Source organism: Acinonyx jubatus, chromosome A2 (genome assembly GCF_027475565.1).
Source record: "Acinonyx jubatus isolate Ajub_Pintada_27869175 chromosome A2, VMU_Ajub_asm_v1.0, whole genome shotgun sequence".
Taxonomy (NCBI): Eukaryota; Metazoa; Chordata; class Mammalia; order Carnivora; family Felidae; genus Acinonyx; species Acinonyx jubatus.
The window spans coordinates 26061381-26082612 of NC_069383.1; positions in this window are offsets into that span (position 1 = coordinate 26061381).

The following is a 21232-nucleotide window of genomic DNA, read 5'->3' on the forward strand; positions in this document are numbered from 1 at the left end:
GGAAGAGAGAGAAATAGGGGTCGAAGGGTCATGTGAGAAAATCATAGTGGGAAACTTTTCTAACCTGGGGAAAGACACAGACATCAAAATCTAGGAAACACAGAGGACTCCCCTTAGATTCAACAAAAACCGACCATCAACAAGGCATATCATAGTCAAATTGACAAAATACTCAGACAAAGAGAGAATCATGAAAGCAGCAAGGGAAAAAAGTCCTTAACCTACAAGGGAAGACATATCAGGTTTGCAGCAGACCTATCCACAGAAACTTGGCAGGCCAGAAAGGAGTGGCAGGATATATTCAGTATGCTGAATCAGAAAACTATGCAGCCAAGAATTCTCTACACAGCAAGGCTGTCATTCAAAATAGAAGGAGAGATAAAAAGTCTCCAGACAAACAAAAATTAAAGGAGTTTGTGACCACTACATCAGTCCTGCAAGAAATTTTAAGGGGGACTCTTTGAGGGGAGAAAAGATGAATGAATAAATAAATAAATAAATAAATAAACACCAAAAGCAATAAAGATTAGAAAGGAACAGAGAACACCACCAGAAACTCCAACTCTACAAGCAACATAATGGCATAAATTCATATATTTCAGTACTCACCCTAAACATCAATGGACTCAATGCTCCAATCAAGAGACATAGGGTAACAGAATGGATAAGAAAACAAGATCCATCTATATGCTGTTTACAAAAGACCCACTTTAGACTTAAGGACACCTTCAGATTGAAAGTAAGGGGATGGAGCATCATCTATCATGCTAATAGTCAACAAAAGAAAGTGAAAGTAGCCATACTTACATCAGACAATCTTGACTTTAAAATAAAGACTATATCAAGAGATGCAGAAGGAAATTATATAATAATTAAGGGGTCTACCCACCAAGAAGACCTAATAATTGTAAACATTTATGCACCAAATATGAAAGCACCCAAATATATAAATCAATTAATCACAAGCATAAAGAAACTCATTGATCGTAATACCGTAATAGTAGGAGACTTCAACACCCCACTCACAGCAATGGACAGATCATCTAATAAAAAAATCAACAAGAAAACAATGGCTTTGAATGACACACTGGAACAGACGGACTTAACACATATATTCAGAACATTTCATCCTAAAGCAGCAGAAGAATACATTCTTCTCCAGTGCACATGGAATGTTCTCCAGAATAGTCCACATACTGGGACACAAATCATCCATCAGCAAGTACAAAAAGATCAAGATCATACCATGCATATTTTCAGACCACAATGCTATGAAACTCAAAATCAACCACAAGAAGAAATTTGGAAAGGTAACAAATACTTGGAGACTGAAGAACATCCTACTAAAGAATGACTGGGCTAACCAAGAAGTTAAAGAGGAAATTAAAAAGTATATGGAAGCCAATTAAAATGATAACACCACAACCCCAAACCTCTGGGATGCAGCAAAGGCAGTCATAAGAGGAAAGTATATAGCAATCCAGGCCTTCTTAAAGAAGGAAGAAAGATCTCAGATACACAACCTAACCTGACACCTTAAAGAACTGGAAAAAGAACAGCAAATAAAACCCAAAATCAGCACAAGACAGGAAATAATAAAGATTACAGCAGATATTAATGCTATCAAAACCAATAAAAACAAAACAATAACAACAACAAAAAACAGTACAACAGATCAATGAAACCAGAAGCTGGTTCTTTGAAAGAATTAACAAAATTGATAAACCACTAGCCAGTTTGATCAAAAAGAATAAGGAAAGGACCCAAATAAATAAAATCAAGAATGAAAGAGGAGAGATCACAACCAACACAGCAGAAATACAAACAATAATAAGAGAATATTATGAGCAATTGTATGCCAATAAAATGGGCAATCTGGAAGAAATGGACAAATTCCTAGAAACATATACACTACCAAAACTGAAACAGGAAGAAATAGAAAATTTGAACAGACCCATAACCAGTAAGGAAATTGAATTAGCAATCAAAAATCTCCCAAAAAACAAGAGTCCAGGGCAAGATGGCTTTCCAGGGGAATTCTACCAAACATTTAAAGAAGAGTTAACACCTATTCTCTTGAAGCTGTTCCAAAAAATAGAAATGGAAGGAAACCTTCCAAACTCATTCTATGAAGCCAGCATTACCTTGATTACAACACCAGACAGAGACCCTACTAAAAAGGAGAACTATAGACCAATTTCCCTGATGAACATGGATGCAAAAATCCTCAACAAGATATTAGCCAATGGGCTCCAGCAATACATTAAAAGAATTATTCACCACGACCAAGTGCGATTTATACCTGGGATGCAAGGTTGGTTCAATATCCGCAAAACATTTAACGTGATTCATCACATCAATAAAAGAAAGGACAAGAACCCTATGATCCTCTCAATACATACAGAGAAAGCTTTTTGACAAAATACAGCATCCTTTCTTGATAAAAACCCTCAGGAAAGTAGAGATAGAAGGATCATACCTCAACTTAATAAAAAACATATATGAACAACCCAATGCTAATATCATCCTCAATGGGGAAAAACTGAGAGCTTTCCCCCTAAAGTCAGGAACGAGACAGGGATGTCCACTCTCACCACTGTTATTCAACATAGTATTGGAAGTCTTAGCCTCTGCAATCAGACAATACAAAAAAAAAGGCATCCAAATCGGCCAGGAGGAGGTCAAACTTTCACTCTTTGCAGGTGACATGATACTCTATATGGAAAACCCTAATGATTCCACCAAAAACTGCTAGAACTGATTCATGAATTCAGCAAAGTTGCAGGATATAAAATCAATGCACAGAAATCAGTTGCATTCCTATACACCAATAATGAAGCTACAGAAAGAGAAATTAAGGAATCGATCCCATTTACAGTTGCACCAAAACCCACAAAATACCTAGGAATAAATGTAACCAAAGAGGTGAAAAATCTATACACTGAAAATTATAGAAATCTTATAAAGAAATTGAAGACACAAAATAAATTGAAAAAGATTCCATGCTCCTGGATAGGAAGAACAAATATTGTTAAAATGTTGATACTACCCAAAGCAATGTACACATTCAATGCAATATCCATCAAAATAACACCAACATTCTTCACAGAGCTAGAACAAATAATCCTAAAATTTGTATGGAACCAAAAAAGACCCCTAATAGCCAAAGCAATCTTAAAAAAGAAAACCAAAGCAGGAGGCATCACAATCCCAGACTTCAAGCTATACCTCAAAGATGTAGTATCGATATCGATTAAAATTAACCAAGGACGGACTTCAAGCTATACTACAAAGCTGTAATCATCAAGACAATATGGTACTAGCACAAGAACAGACACTCAGATCAATGAAACAGAATAGAGAACCCAGAAATGGGCCCACAAACATATGGCCAACTAATCTTTGACAAAGCAGGAAAGAATATCCAGTGGAATAAAGACAGTCTCTTCAGCAAGTGGTGCTGGGAAAACTGGACAGTGACATGCAGAAGAATGAACCTGGACCACTTTCTTACACCATACACAAAAATAAACTCAAAATGGATGAAAGACCTCAATGTAAGACAGGAAGCCATCAAAATCCCCGAGGAGAAAGCAGGCAAAAACCTCTTTGATCTTGGCCGCAGCAACTTCTCACTCAACACGTCTCCGGAGGCAAGGGAAACAAAAGCAAAAATGAACTACTAGGACCTCATCAAAATAAAAAGCTTCTGCACAGCAAAAAAAACAATCAGCAAAACTAAAAGGCAAATGACAGAATGGGAGATGATATTTGCTAACGACATATCAGATAAAGGGTTAGTATCCAAAATCTATAAAGAACTTATCAAATTCAACACCCAAAAAACAAATAATCCTGTGAAGAAACGGGCAAAAGACATGAATAGACACTTCTCCAAAGAAGACATCCAGATGGCCAACCGACACATGAAAAAATGCTCAACATCACTCATCATCAGGGAAATACAAATCAAAACCACAATGAGATACCACCTTACCCCTGTCAGAATGGCTAACATTAACAACTCAGGCAACAACAGATGTCAGCGAGGATGCGGAGAAAGAGGATCTCTTTTGCATTGTTGGTGGGAATGCAAGCTGGTGCAGCCACTCTGGAAAACAGTATGGACGTTCCTCAAAAAATTAAAAATAGAACTACCCTATGGCCCAGCAATTGCACTACTAGGTATTTATCCAAGGGATACAGGCATGCTGTTTTGAAGGGACACATGCACCCCCATGTTTATAGCAGCACTATCAACAATAGCCGAAGTATGGAAAGAGCCCAAATGTCCATTGATGGATGAATGGATAAAGAAGATGTGGTATAGATATACAATGAAGTATTGCTCAGCAATCAAAAAGAATGAAATCTTGCCATTTGCAACTATGTGGATGGAACTAGAGGATATTATGCTAAGCGAAATTAGTCAGAGAAAGACAAATATCATATGACTTCACTCATATGAGGACTTTAAGACAGAACAGATGAACATAAGGGAAGGGAAGCAAAAATAATATAAAAACAGGGAGGGGGACAAAACATAAGAGACTCTTAAATATGGAGAACAAACAGAGGGTTACTGGAGGGGTTGTGGGAGGGGGGCTGGGCTAAATGGGTAAGGGGCATTAAGGAATCTACTCCTGAAATCATTGTGGCACTATACGCTAACTAATTTGGATGTAAATTAAAAAAATAAAATAAATACATTAAAAAAAAAGAAAGATTATTAAACAAAATAAACAAGGAAACAATGGCTTTGAATGGCACATTAGACCAGGTGGACATATCATATTCAGAACATTGCATCCTAAAACAGCAGAATACATATTTTTTTCAAATGTATATGGAATATTTTCCAGAATAGATCACATATTAGGTCACAACACATGCCTCAACAAATAGATTGAAATTATACCATGCACATTTTCTGACCAAAATGCTATGAAACTAGAAGTTAACCATAAGCAAAAGTTTGGAAAGACACAAACATATGAAGGTTAAACAGAATGCTACTAAACAATGAATGGGTCAGCTAGGAAATCAAAGAAGAAATAAAATACTAGGAAACAAATGAGAATTATAACACGAAGGTCCAAAAGTTTTGAAATGCAGAAAAAGTGGTCCTAAGAGGGAAGTATATAATATAAGCCTACCTCAAGAAACAAGAAAAACTCAAATAAACAACCTAACCTTACACTTAAAGAAGCTAGAAAAAGAACAACAAATGAAGCCTAAAACCAGCAGAAGGAAGGAAATACAAAGATTAGAATAAAAACAAATGATACAGAAACTAAAAATAAAACAATAGAACAGACCAATGAAACTAGGAGCTGGTTCTCTGAAAAGATTTTTAAAAAGTTGATAAACCTGTAGCCAGACTTATCAAAAAGAAAAGAGACAGAATCCAAATAAATAAAATAACAAATGAGAGAAAACAATAACAACCACAGGGGTGCCTGTTGGCTCAGTTGGTTAAGCATATGACTCTTGATTTTGGCTCAAGTCATGACCTCACGGTTCATGGGATAAAAGCCCACATCAGTCTCTGTGCTTTCAGCAGGGCCTGCTTGAGATTCTCTCTCTCTCTCTGCCTCTTCACATGAGCTCATGCTCTCTCTCTCTCTTTCAAAATAAATAAATAAACATTTTAAAAAACAACACCACAGAAATGCAAACAATTATAAGAGAATATTATGAAAAGCTATATGCCAACAAGTTGGACAACCTGGAAGAAATAAATAAATTCCTAGAAACATACAAATACCAAAACTGAAACAAGAAGAAATAGAAGAATTGAACAGACTGATTACAGTTATAATTACAGATTGCAATTATACTGAATCAGTAATCAAAAAACAAACAAACAAAAAACCTCACAACAAACAAAAGTCCAGGACCAGATGGCTTCACAGGGAAATTATACCAAACATTTAAAGAAGAGTTAATACCTATTTTTTTTTCCAAACTATTCTGAAAAAATACATAAGGAAAGAAAACTTCCAACATAATTGTGAGGCCAGCCAGGATTACCCTGGTACCAAAACCAGACAAAGACTCCACTAAAAAAAGAGAACTACAGGCCAATGTCCCAGATGAAGATGGATACAAAAATTCTCAATACTAGCAGACAAAATCCAATAACACATTTAAAAAAATCATTCACCATGATCAAGTGGAATTTATTCCTGAGTGGCCAGGGTGGTTCCATATTCACAAATCAATCAATATTATACACCACATTAATAAAAGAAAAAATAAGAACCGTATGATCATTTTAACAGATGTAGAAAAAGTATTTGAAAAGTACAACATCCATTCATGATAAAAGTCCTCAACAAAGTACGTTTAGAAGGAACATGCCTCAACATAATTAAGACCATCTATGAAAAATCCACAACTCATATCATCCTCAATGGGGAAAAACTGACAGCTTTTCCTCTACAGTCAGGAACCAGACAGGGATGTTCACTCTTACCACTGTCATTTAACATAGTACTGGAAGTCCTAGCTTCAGACAACAAAAAGAAATAAAAGGCATACACGATGGAAAGGAAGAAATAAAGCTTTCACTATTTGCATGTGATATGATATTCTATATAGAAAATCTGAAAGACTCCCTCCCCCAAAACTGTCAGAAATCTGTTGCATTTCTATCCACCAATAATGAGGCAGCAGAAAAATATTAAAAATCAATCCCATTTATAACTGCACCAAAAATAATAAGATACCTAGGAATAAATGTAACCAAAGAGGTGAAGGGCCTGTACTCTGAAAACTATAAAACACAATGTTAAAGACATTGAAGATTACACAAAGAAATAGAAAGATATTTCATGCTCATAGATTGGAAAAACAAATATTGTTAAAATGTCTATACTACCCAAAGCAATCTACAAATTTAATGCAATCCCTATCAAAATACCAATAGCAGTTTTCACAGAGCTAGAACAAACCTAAAATTTATGTGGAGCCACAGAAGACTCTAGCCAAAGCAAACTTATAAAAGACAAGCAACACTCGAGGTATCACAATTCTGGACTTCAAGTTTTATATTACAAAGCTGTAGTAATCAAAACAGTATGGTAGTGACACAAAAATAGGCACATAGATCAACAGAACACAATAGAAAACCCAGAAATGAACCCACAACTATATGGCCAATTAATCTTGACAAAGCATGAAAAAAAACCAGTCGTTTCAAAAAATGGTGCTGGGGGGTGCCTGGGTGGCTCAGTCAGTTAAGCATCCAACTTTGGCTCAGGTCATGATCTCACGGCTTTTGAGTTCGAGCTCCACACTGGGCTCTGTGCTGACAGCTTGGAGCCTAAAGCCTGCTTCGGATTCTGTGTCTCCTTCTCTCTGTTCCTCCCCCACTCACACTCTCTCTCTCTCTCAAAAATAAATAAAGATTAAAAAAATTTTTAAAAATGGTTCTGGGAAAACTGGACAGCTATAAGCAAAAGAATGAAATTGACCACTTTCTTACACCAAACACAAAAATAAGTTCAAAGTGGATTAAAGACCTAAATATGAGACCTGAAACCATAAAAATTCCTACAGGAGGAACCTCTTTGACATTGGTCATAGCAACATCTTTCTACAATATGTCTTCTCAGGCAAGAGAAACAAAAGCAAAAATAAACTGCTGGGACTTCCTCAAAATAAGAAGCTTCTGCACAGTGAAGGAAGCAACTAACAAAACTAAAAGGCAGCTTACAGAATGGGAGAAGATATTTGCAAATGACATATCTGTTAAGGATTGGTATTCAAAACCTATAAAGCACTTATAAAACTCAACACCCCCAAAATGAATAATCCAATTAAAAAATGGGCAGAAGATATGAATAGATATTTTCCAAAGAATACATACAAATGGCCAACAGATACACAGAGAGATCCTCAACATAACTGATCATTAGGGAAATACAAATCAAAACTCCAATGAGATTATCACCTCACACCTGTCAGAATGGCTAAACTTAACAACTCAGGAAACAACAGATACTGGTGAGAATGTAGAGAAAGGGGAACCCTCTTACACTGTTGGTGGGAATTCAAACAGGTGTAGCCACTCGGAAAACAGGATGGAGGTTCCTCAAAAAGTTAAAAATAGAATGACTCTAGGATCCAGCAATTGTACTACTAAGTATTTACCCAAAGGATACAAAAATACTGATTTGAAGGGGCATATGCACCCTGATGTTTATAGCAGCATTACCAACAATAGCCAAATTATGGAAACAGCCCAAGTGTCCACTGAATGATGAATGGATAAATGGATAAAGATCTGATATATATCTCCACACAATACACATATATAATAGAATATCAACTCAGCCATAAAATAGAAAATAATCTTGCCATTTGCAGTGACATGGATAAAGTTAGAGAGTATTATGCTATGTGAAGTAAGTCAGAGAAAGACAAATACCATATAATTTCATTCATATGTGGAATTTAAGAAACAAAACAAATGCGCATAGCGAGAAAGAGAGAGAGAGAGAGGGAGGGAGACATATCAAGAAACAGATTCTTAACACTAGAGAATAAACTAATGGTTACCAAAGGGGAGGTGGGTGAGGGGATAAGGTTAAATTGGTGATGGGGATCAAGGACAGCACTTGTGATGAGCACTGGGTGATGTATGGAAATGCTGAATCACTACATTGTACACTTAAAATTAATATTGCACTGCATGTTAACTAACTGAAATTTAGGTAAAAACCTAAAAAATAGGAAGTGATTATAAATAAATTTAAGGAATATATTTCAGTTTTATCTAATGAAAGCAGCAAAACATTATTGAGAGAAATTAAAGACCTGCATTAATAAGAAATATATTCTTGAACTAGAAGACTCAATATTGTTAAGATGTCAATAATCGCTAAATTTATGTGTAGATCCAGACAGACCACTCCCAGTTGAAAATACATCATATGTTTCTTTAGAATTAATAAGCTGGTTCTAAAAGCTATATGGAAATGCAAAGGATTACCAAAACAAATCTGAAAAAGAAAGACATGATTATAAAATTTTTGTTACTTATTTTTTAATATAAAACCATAGCAATTATCGTAATGTAGAATTAGCCTAACGAAAGACCTAAAGATCAATGGAACCAAACAGAAAGTCCTAAAATTGACCTACACTAATTTAATTAACCTATTGGTAATAAGGCTTACAAGCTAACTCAAAATGGAAAAACAGTATTTTCAATAAAGGTGCTGGAGCAATTGAATATTTGATTAGAAAAATGACACTTGATCTTTACATCATGCAATACAGAGATAGTCATTTAAATATATTAACAATAAAAAAGTATATTCTCAAGGTATAAAATTTCTACAGGAAAACAACATATTTGCGACTTTGAAATGGGCAAAGATGGAGTATAGTTGGCATGAAATGTTACATTAGTTTTAGGTATACAACATGTTTAAATACTTAAAATTTTCAACAAGAAAAGCAGAATCAGACCTATAAATACAGGGAACAAACTGATGGTTGCCAAAAGAGAGGGAAGGGGGGATGGGCAAAATGGGGGAAGGGGAGTGGGACATACAGGTTTCCAGTTATGGAATAAGTCACAGGAATAAAAGATACAGCATAGTGATATAGTCAATGGCATTGTAATAGCGTTGTATTGTGACAGATGGTAGCTACACTCGTGTTAAGCATAGAGTTGTTGAATAACTATGTTGTATACCTAAAACTAATGTAACATTTCATGCCAACTATACTCAAATAAACATTAAAAAGTAAAATAAATAAATACTCAGGATTTTCAAAGATACGTTCCTTCTCCAACTTTGGGATAGTACTCCTTTTTTTTTCTTGTGATAAATAAAATCGATTGTTCTATGTAAAATATAAATTGTATCCTTTGTTTTAATTAAGAAGTTTATATATATATAATATATATAGGTTTTTCTTTACAGAAAGCACTTTCTTTTAAAAATCATACATCTTAAAGCATAAAATTAATGTAAGCACATGGTGGAATGAATGAAACACAGGTATAAAATGCAAAATAAAATTATTTCTCCATGTATGTCAGTCTTCCTTCCCAGAATTAACCACTTTCATCTATTTCTGTTCTAGTATAACTATAGTATCAACTATAAGTCTAAATAATAAATGCATACATTTATCTTCGGCTTGAAAACATTAGCATCTATTATTGCCTGTGTGAAAGCTGAAAAATTTACAGTACTTTCACTACCATATATACATTCTCTCCCCCTCCTTCTTATGATTTTTAATTAAATTATTATTTTATCTATAAAGATATTAAAATATTTAGAGGTTATTTTTATAAGTTCAATTCATATTTTAAAATATCTATTTCCAAATTATAAGGCTCAGATAAAAATTTTCAGTTTCCCCTACATAAGATGAACAATTACTTCCTCCCTCCTGCCAACTTTATCATATTATTATGTTTAAATCACTAAATCATGATACAATTCATGACTTAGTCTAAGAAACCTTCTAATGGATGTGTACTGAATTCTTTTCAGAAGACAGCAATGGAAGAAATATTAGTTCTTTCTTGTCTAGAAGTAATTAAAATATATCAACATAAATAGAATTCTGAAACTGGTGGGAGAATATGAAAGTAAAACCATCTTCTGAAACCTAAAAGGAATAGCTCAGATTCTTATTGGTTAATAATGATATCAATACAAAATACCACATTAACTTCCATCGATCTTTGGCCCAATTCTTAACGTGTATGATTATCTAAGTATATTTTTATCAATCTCCTTTGGGGGTAAGATAGTAATTATTGTCAATAATTGTGTTGTGGGAATTTTGCCATTATGATACATTACCAGTGAGCATGGTAATAGGCATGGAAAAAACTTGTGGTTGATATAAATGTTTTGTGAACTATAAAATTGCAATCTATTCGTAAAATATTTCACAAATAGTTCTTTTTTTTAATGTTAATTTATTTTTGAAAGAGAGAGACAGAATGTGAGTGGGGAGGGTAGAGAGGGAGACACAGAATCCAAAGTAGGGTCCAGGCTCTGAACTGTCTGCTCAGAGCCTGAGGCAGGGCTCGAACTCACAAACCATTAGATCAGGACTTGAGCCAAAGTTGGATGCTTAACCAACTGAGCCACCCAGGTGCCCCTCAAAAGTATTTCTTACACCATAGCTTCAATCTACTGTAGACCCCTTTATTACTCTAACTCTTAACTCCGAACTTTCAGCCTTCCATATCACTGGCTACAAGAGATGGAAGAATTTTCCTAGGAGTGGAATGTGTTGCCCCCAGAACCTACAGAGGCTACCACATGCTGCACTTCCTTCTTTGTGGTAGTGGAGGTTACATGAATCAATTTGACTTTCACTTTGGAAGGCATATCCCTGACCACTAGATCCCTACCCATTTCAGTGAAGTGGCAGTCTCTTTCTCTCCTGTGGAGTGCATGGATTGTATCAAGGCCTCCAGCATACTATCCACACATCTTATTTATCCTGTCTACATAGCGTGATGTTGTCGATGTAGATCAGTGTAATGTTCATGGGTTGTTCAGACGGTCCAGATCTCTTTAGGCTATATCTTGAGCAGAGGGCAGCAGAGTTAACATTGCCCTGAGGCAAAGTATAGATGAATATTGCGGTCCTTCCAACATGAATATAAACTGCTTGTGATCCTTTTTCTAACCAGAACAGAAGAAGTGAATTTACCAAATAAATTACTATCTCCATGTAGCCATTGCCTTATTAATCTGTTCTAGCAAAAAATGACCATATCTGGCTGACTACCTATGCTGCAGGCCACAACTTAATTGAGCTTGCATGGGTGGACAGTCATTCTTCAGGAAGTGTTCATTTGTTTTCTTCAGGGTTGTACTGATAAATTAAAGGGACAAATGATAGGGAACACTAACTCTGCATCTTTTAGGTTTTTAATGACTACTAATCCTTACCAGCCCCCATGACATGCAATTTGGCATTTACTTCCTTAAAATATTTGGCATTTACTTCCTTAAAATGGCAGGGACTGTTTCAGAGGCTTCTTGGCTCTTCCCACTATGATAGATTTTACTCTACAGCCTAAGGGTCTAATTCTAATTATACAAGCAAAGACTGAAGATACAACTGCTGGGTATCACTACTTTGAACCAATGGTCACACTGTAAGGTGGACTTTGGCTAGGATTCTTTATTCAGCTGACCTCAATAAACCTTAATTTTAAAATGGTTTGTATGATAATTCTTTGGTTATCTGAATACCAGTATCACCTCAGATCCTGTGTTCAAAAGTCTTCAATGTGTCTTGATATTATCTTTTACCACTTTTATAGTCTAGTATGCAGACATAATTTTGTAATAAGGTAAAATTGGTTTTATCATTATAGTATATACCCAATGTGGTATTGCAGTGTCCTTTTTCCTAGGATGTAGCCACTTCTTTGGTGATTTAAAAAATTGGCTTCTTTTTCTTTTTTAAAAGTTTATTTATTTATTTTGAGAGAGAGAAAGAGATTGCGCAGGGGAGGGGCAAAGAGAGAGAATCCCAGGCAGGCTCCATGCTGTCAGCACAGAGCCTGGCGTGGGGCTTGATCCCACGAACCTTGAGATCATGACTTGAGGCGAGATCAAGAACCAGATGCTTAAGCAACTCAGCCACCAGGGTGCCCCCCAAAATTGGCTTCTGTCTTAAGAACTGTGCAAAGGGTTGTGACTTTTTACTTGGGTGACAATTTTCATCATCCCATTATCCATTCTTGTTTTTCTAGTTGTATACATTAAGTAGCTCCTTTTTGCTTCCTGCCCATCTATTTTGTGTTAGGAGTGTCATGCCCTACAAGCCATTCCCATCACTCCCACTGGACCATGTGCCCTTGGATACCCCTCCAACTTGCTGGTCATTATGATAATTGTGGCCTCTTAGAAGTTCATTATTATTTTTTTTTAATTTTCTTTTAATGTTTATTTATTTTTGAGACAGAGAGAGACAGAGCATGAACAGGGGAGGGGCAGAGAGAGAGGGAAACACAGAATCTGAAACAGGCTCCAGGCTCTGAGCTGTCAGCACAGAACCCGACGCGGGGCTCGAACTCACGTACTTGAGATCATGACCTGAGCCGAAGTCAGATGCTTAACCGACCGAGCCACCCAGGTGCCCCAAGTTCATTATTATTTTTGAAGTCCCATCATCTCTGTGGTTAAGGAGTACAATTCTGTTATAGCCTCTCCTACTATCTACCTTAGCCTACAGAGGAGAGCTTCTTGTGAACTTCTTATGCTGCTTCCCTTCTGAATAGAACAACTCTTATGGCCTTAGTGGATTGTTTTCTGCATCCTCCTGTAAGAAACAATCCCTTGGTTGTTTTTTCTGGACTCATATTCCATTACATTCAATATGGCCACTTCTCACAGCCACTTTATACTTTCCATTACTACATTCCAGGAAACTCAGGCATTTAACTTATTTCACCAGTGGCTACAATTATCACCAGGTTTCTAAGAGCCACCTTCCCAGCAAATTTGCTCTATTTTCTGTAAATGGATATTAACCTCTGTGTCTTAAGAAAATACCCAAATCCAGTGAATATCTCCTTATCCAGTATTATATTTCAACCTCCTTGATCAAGTGGCCTCCTCCAATTGCAGGGATAATGTCCCTCTTCCTGACAGTATATGGTAGTTCATTCTTATGGCTCTTTTAGTGTATATCTTTTCTTCCCTTATCAAATGCAGCCAGTATATGCTTAGATTTAATCTTAATTATCCCTATGACATCCAAACGAGGAGACAGGAGAAACTTCTGAAGGGCATCTATTGCCTTATGAGGGTGAGGCTTTTTCAGCATTTTCTACTGTAGTGAAAATATTACATCTTACTAGGGAAGAGTGAGACACTTTGGCAAACTGTTGGTTAAGAGGGGTCTTAACCACATAAAAGACACATATAATTTGGGGCATCCATCTAGATGTCCCCAAGCCATGTTTGAGGGTTCTAGGTTTTCTCAATCAGGGCTCTGAACTTAATACAACACACTTGCTTTAATGAACACACTATCCTTCGATAAAGCAGTTCAGCATCTCTATAGTTCTTTGACTCTATCATATCCTCAGTCTAATGCTCAGCTGCTCTTCCACTGAATGATACAGTAATATGAGGGATTCTACTTAAGCTCCCAAAAAGATTCTTTGGCTCTCACAGTTAGCCTTTCAGTCAAATGCTGTGCATGAAATGTACCTGAGCAACTGGCTAACTCATGACTCACAAATGTATAAGGAGACTCAAAGAACCACAGTTAAATTCAATTTGTGTAATTTGTGTTTGTGTAAGTGTAATGTTATTTGGGTTATGAATCTAGAAATACAGATTGGAGTTTGAGTCTCATCTAATTGATTCCTACATCAAAAATGTCAATACTCCTAAGAGTAGCATAACAAATCCACATTTTCCAAAAAATGTCACCCCAATGCCCAGGATGAATCCAAATGAAATTCCAGGCAAACATGACCCACTAAGAAAAGACAATTAAGTCAAGATTATCTTCAAGGTTTACCCAGATGTGAAAATTAGTAGGCAAAAATTTAAAGTAGCTATTACAACTACAGCTGATAAAGTAAATTAAAGTATGCTATCAATGAATAAAAAGACAGAAAATTTCAGCAGAAAATATAAATTTAAAAAAGTGTAAAATCTAGAGGTAAATAATAAAATATCTTAAGCAAAAAGTATCTTCATGAGATTAGCAAGAAAAAAGATGACAAAAACAAATCAGTAAATTTGAGATCAGATTAACAGAATTTATTTTATCTGAAGAATAGAAAGGAAAATGTTAAAGGAAATATGGACAAAGACTCTGGGACATGTGGAACATGAAAAGGTCTAATGTATGTATGACTGCAGTCAAATAAAGAGGATAGAGAGAATAGGGAAGAATACATTTGAGGATATGAGGTCCAAAATTTGCCAGATTTGGTAAAAAATATAAGCTCACAAATTCAAAATTTTAGGGAAATATAAAGAAAATCATAAATAGGAGCATTATAATCAAACTAATGAAAACAAAAATTAGAAAATCTTGAAAACAGACCAATAGGACACAGTGCATGTCAGGCACAAACTATTTCATTGCTTACTCAGTCCTTATCAGGAACCATGAAAAGAAAATCTGTCAACATACACATATGCAGGTTTTTCAAGAATAAAGAAAATATAAAGACATTTTCAAATACAATAAAACTCAAAAACTCCACCTGTAACAAAAATGCATCAATGAATGAAATCAGATTCCAACAGAACACAGTGCTTTACAGCTGGAAAGAACAGCTTTTGTTGCAGGTCTTACCAAATAAAAATAAATACAAGACAATTAAAAACAAACTACTAAATCAAAATCTTTCTGTACAGTAGCAGCTTTCACAAAGTAAAAGGAACCCAGTCCCACAAACTTGGACTTTCTGTAAGCATATGGCCAATTTTATTACCAGAGTCTTAGAGTCTTGCACTATCAAAATAAAAGTATCTTTGTCTTGGAGCAAGTCTGATGAAGGCACCAAAATCCTATCCTCTGTGTTCATGCAAATGATAGTCACAATGCTCTGATCATCCTTTCAAGATGACCTAAACCTGTTAAGAGTTAACACCCTAAAATATCTAAAGATCTAGAAGGAACTTGCAGCCTCATATACAACATCAACTCTTAGTGTAAAATGTTAAAAATATATAGTGTAATAACTAGAATAATCACTAAAAATATAAAGGCAAACAGGAATATTTACAAATTTAATATATAAATTACAATGGAATTGTAAACAATATTCAATAATTAAAGAGAAGGCAAGATAGAAACAACAGAGGAAAAATTCAGGGGACCAACAGGAAACAAATAAGATGATAGATCCATTTTACATAACTATATATATATAATTATATTAAATGTTAATGGCATAAATACTGTGGTTAAAGGACCACCAGAATGGTTAAAAAAGAATACGCAACTATGTGCTGTCTACAAGGATATACAATGAATATAGATATGCAGATTGGCTGAAAATAAATGCATGGAAAAAGATAAACCATGTAAACTATAAACATAAGAAGGGTAGAGTGATATATCTGTTATAAAATTACCAGTGAGTAAAGGGATATTTTGAAATGTTGATATCATCAATTTACTAAGAATATACATTTACATCTCGACTGTGTATACTTCATTAATCTTGACGATAGATGTATCAAAAACAATATTAAACAACAACAGTATTTCTAGTTATTTAAAATATATCTTGGGGTGCCTGGGTGGCTCAGTCGGTTAAGCGTCCGACTTCGGCTCAGGTCACGATCTCACGGTCCATGAGTCCGTGAGTTCGAGCCCTGCGTCGGGCTCTGGGCTGATGGCTCAGAGCCTGGAGCCTGCTTCTGATTCTGTGTCTCCCTCTCTCTCTGCCCCTCCCCCGTTCATGCTCTGTCTCTCTCTGTCTCAAAAGTGGATAAAGGTTAAAAAAGTAAAATAAAATAAAATAAAATAAAATAAAATATATCTTACCATCTGGCTTATAAGAAATTTTATAAACACAGTATTAGGTTATTATCCCTGACTTATTTGATAGCATATATTGTTATCCAGAGTTTATTATTTTGTTTCACTTCCCATATTATATGGAAAATAATAGGGAATAAGCTCAAATAAATAAACAAATTGAAGGGCAACTGATTAGTTTATTTTAGTGAACTAATTGTTCAGTACAACTATTGGTACCAAAGCAGAAAAAACATGAAAGGATTTTGAGATTTGTATATTTATTTTTTTTCTACTTAAAAAAAATTAGGTTCAGGTGTACAATTTAGTGATTCAACACTTCCATACAACACTTGGTGTACATCACAAGTTCACTCCTCAATCCATATCACCTATTTAACACATCCCCGCACCCACCTCTCCTCTGGTAACCATTTGTTTGTTCTCTAGTGTTAAGAATCTGCTTCTTGGTGTGCCTCTCTTTTTCTTTTTTCCCCTATGCTTGTTTTTAAATTCCACATGTGAGTGAAATTATATGGTATTTGTCTTTCTCTGACACTTATTTACTTAGCATAATTCTCTCTAGCTCCATTCATATCATAGCAAATGGCAAGATTACATTCTTTTTTATGGCGGAGTAATATTCCATTGTATATTTATTCTAAAGTGGCTTGCCAATTATAATTCACAATTTTAGCTGGTTTTCTGGGACTTTTACATATTAAAAGTGATACTTTTATGTATTTCTAGTAAAATGATAATTACATATATTATTGCTTTTCTATATCAGTTTCTTTTCACATCTTATTTTAATACAGCTAATACAGCTAATAATTTACATGGAAGAAATAATAGATAACATAGGCTGAAATTATTGTTACATCTTTTGAGTCCCCCTGGTGTAGATCTACTTTTCTAACTTCAAATTTACAACGTTTGGCCAAAAAAAAAAAAAAAGAAAAAAGAAAGAAATAAAAGTGACTGAACACTGTGAAGATTTGACAATAGCCTCATCAGTAACTCTCCCCCATCCCTTTTTGTAATACATACTTTCATTTTTCTCATACTTAGTTGCAGCCTATCTAACTAACTCAGATGTCAAACACTGCCAGATAATAGCCATTTTCACATTTATTTTATTGATAACTTCTCTTGAGGATTAAGATTAAATAAAACCAATCTTACATTTAAGGTTTCTGAATTTAAAATTTTTTTAATGTTTATTTATTTTTGAGAGAGACAGAGTGAGAGTGGGGGAGGAGTAGGGAGAAAGGGAGACAGAATCTGAAGCAGCCACTAGGCTCTGAGCTGTCAGCACAGAGCTTGATGCTGTATTGGAACTCAGGAACTGCGAGATCATGACCTCAGTCAAAGTCAGATGCTTAACTGACTGAGCTACCCAGGTGCCTCTAAGCTCATGGATTTTAGATGTCTGGACACCTTTACCTAAAAATCTGATTAATATATAAATAGACAACATTATAGCTTCATGGTCAGTCTGGACAGAAAAACAAATATTTTTTTTAATGTTTATTTTTGAGAGAGAGAGACAGAGCATGAGTGGGGGCAGAGAGAGAGGGAGACACAAAATCCCAAGCAGGCTCCAAGCTCTGAGCTGTCAGCAAGAGCCTGACAGGGGGCTGGAACCCACGAACCCATGAGATCATGACCTGAGTCAAAGTCGGGCGCTCAACTGACTGAGCCACCCAGGCATCACCAAAATAATTCCTATTTATGGAAAGTCACTATCTGGCACATCATGATTGATCCACTACTATAATTTATATTTATAATGACATGCATATCATCAAGAAGAGAGACTTGATGATTGATAATACTTGAGGTAGTAATTTGTTCATTGCTTAATTGAGATTCTCCTTAAATTTTTTTTTAATAGTTGACACAAGCTCAGATACAGATTCTCTGGGAATGATATGAGCTTCAAAAACATATTTGCATTATTTTGATGATGTATTTTGTTTGTTTATTTTCATATAGATATTCCATTGTCAGGGAACAGTACTTTTCTTCTATTTGACAAATATCTCTTTCAGTTCCCCCTCTCCATTAATATATATTAGGCTTTTAAAAAAATTGTCAAAAAGAGCTAAATATTTCCAGATAATAGGCAATAAAATATAAATCTGCCTTTATAACTTTTAGAAAATTTTTTTAACGGTTATTCATTTTTGAGAGAGACAGAGTATGAGTGGGGGAGGAGCAGAGAGAGAGGGAGACACAGAATCCGAAGCAGGCTCCAGGCTCTGAGCCGTCAGCACAGGGACTGATGTGGGGCTCGAACTCACAAACTGTGAGATCATGACCTGAGCTGAAGCTGGATGTTTAACAACTGAGCCACCCAGGCACCCCTATAATTTTTCTTGATATATGACCTTAAACAACTTATCTAAAAGCATTTTTCCAAAATTCCTCAACATGTTTGATTCAATCTATTTCTTTTTTTTTAATTTTTTAACATTTATTCATTTTTGAGAGACAGAGAGAGACAGAGCAATCTATTTCAAATCCCAATTACATATATTTGATATTGGCTTCTTAAAATTTTCTGGAATGTCTTTTTTTCTTGACACAGTCTAAGTTTCGTTAGAAACATAAATGTTTCAGTGTTTTCTACTACTATATCTTATTTGTCTCTTCTTAATATTTATAATACTGTAAGTCTAGACCAAGCAGAAAAAGATTGATCTGTACTTGTTCTTGTATCCTTTGTTATTTTTGATGTATGTTTTTTAAAAATTTTTTTCCAATTAGATAAAACATCTTGAGGGCAAATCTTATGTCTTCTATCTCCTATATCATCAAAATATAAAGCTTAATATTTGTAATCTAGTATAAACCCAATGAACACCTACCTATATATTGATGTTACATTTAAAAATTGTAGTAGCAGTATCCTCAAAATTGAGATTTTGATGGCTCTTCTCTGTAGACATCCATACGATTATTTTTTCCCAGTAATCCAGTTGTTAAATGGCTGACTAAATAATTCCCTGCACTCTGTCCTCAATAGTTTGGTGAGTGTAAAGGTGATAAGATAATAAAATATCTGCAGTAGATTACTATGTTAGATATTTTCTAATTCTCACTAAAGGACCACTGTCTACCATTCTTTATAATTTAATGTTTCAGGAGGCTGACTTATTTGGGCTGCATCAATTAGGCTGCTTGTCCTCTAGTTTCTGTGTGGTTTTAGCTAGTGGGGGGCAACAGTATGATAAGAGAGGAGAAAGGAAAAGGTTGGAGTATATTTTCCCCTAGTTTCTTTCATGATAGGCTTAAACTGGAAGTGGGAACTTTTCTCTCCCTAAGGTCACACAGTTCCTTTTCAGGGTCCAATGGTCCTTTTAACTCAGCTCTCACTGCATTCTAGAAGCCTACCCCTCCCTTAGTTTCTTCAAGACTACCTTTGGGTTGTTTACTTTTATATTTCCTTATAATTCTACTTTTACCTTTGTAAATAAAGTTGTCCCTTCATTAAATTGCCCTCAATTACGATGGCTGTGCTAGCTATTTTCTTTGGGAACCCTAAAGTATACAAATGTTTCAAGTAAAGGATAAAAAGATGATTGTGGTCTACCTCTTCTATACTTAGTCTTGCCTAACTTTCTTTTTAGAGAAAACATTTGTACTTGATACCAATAAAATATTATTTATGGTAAGCTTTATAGTTGATGATGCTTTAATAAATATAGTCTAGGCAATGTCACCTCCAAGAGGGTGGGGAGATTCAGCTCAGGCTGACCTTCTGCAGAATTAAATGAATTAAAAAAACATATTGGCAAGGAAGTAATGACATTTACCAGCTTCTAAAATAGGCATTGTGTTCTCTGCTTTCTTAAGCCCATAGGACAGCTAACTGAAAAGATCTCAAAGTGACTTGACAAAATATTGGAAGCACCATATAAAAGAGTCTGGTTGACATCTTGTCGTGTTAACTTTATCTCTGTAAAGTCAGATGTTCTTATTCTCCTTTACTTGATGTAAGAAGATTAAGGTGCTGCATGACAGATGGTTTTAAAAAGTGAATACCATTCCATCTGGTCCCAAGTGGAAAAAGGAAAGTCACCCACAACTTTTCATCTAAAAATTGCAGTGAGAAGATTCTCAAAACTGAACTTTAACACTGCACAAAGGAATTCTGTAAGATTCTAGCAATGCTGGATTCCAGTTATTACCCCATTATGAACACTTGTGCCACCTGCCACCCTGGATAAGACCTAATTTTGACACAAAAACAGTTATACTTAGCAAGCTCCAAAACCATTTTATGGCAGTGAACTTGGCTCAAGTTTCAGTGACCTTTCTGGTCCTTTCCAATTTTCATAATTTCTTTCAGGTGAAGATTTTATCCATTAGTCTATTCTGTTACATAAATGATAGAAAATATTTAATGCATTCTTTCACAGAATATTTTCATTTATAGAAAGAGCCTATAACCAAAGAAACAAAGTTCTAATCATGGAATTTTAATTCCTAGCAATTAAGTTGAGGGTGGCATTACAGATCCAGAGGGCATTCTCAGTATTTTGACTTTTCTGAAACATAGAAAATTTCCTACTACACTGTTCTAGTGTTCAAAGCTTTAAAAACATTAGGTTGATTCAATTCTGTAACAGATGAAAATAAATTTAGTTAAATGTCACTGGTGTTTATATGATTTTGTATAAAGGAGAGACTGTTCTTTAATAATGGACAGCAGTTTTTTTTTCTT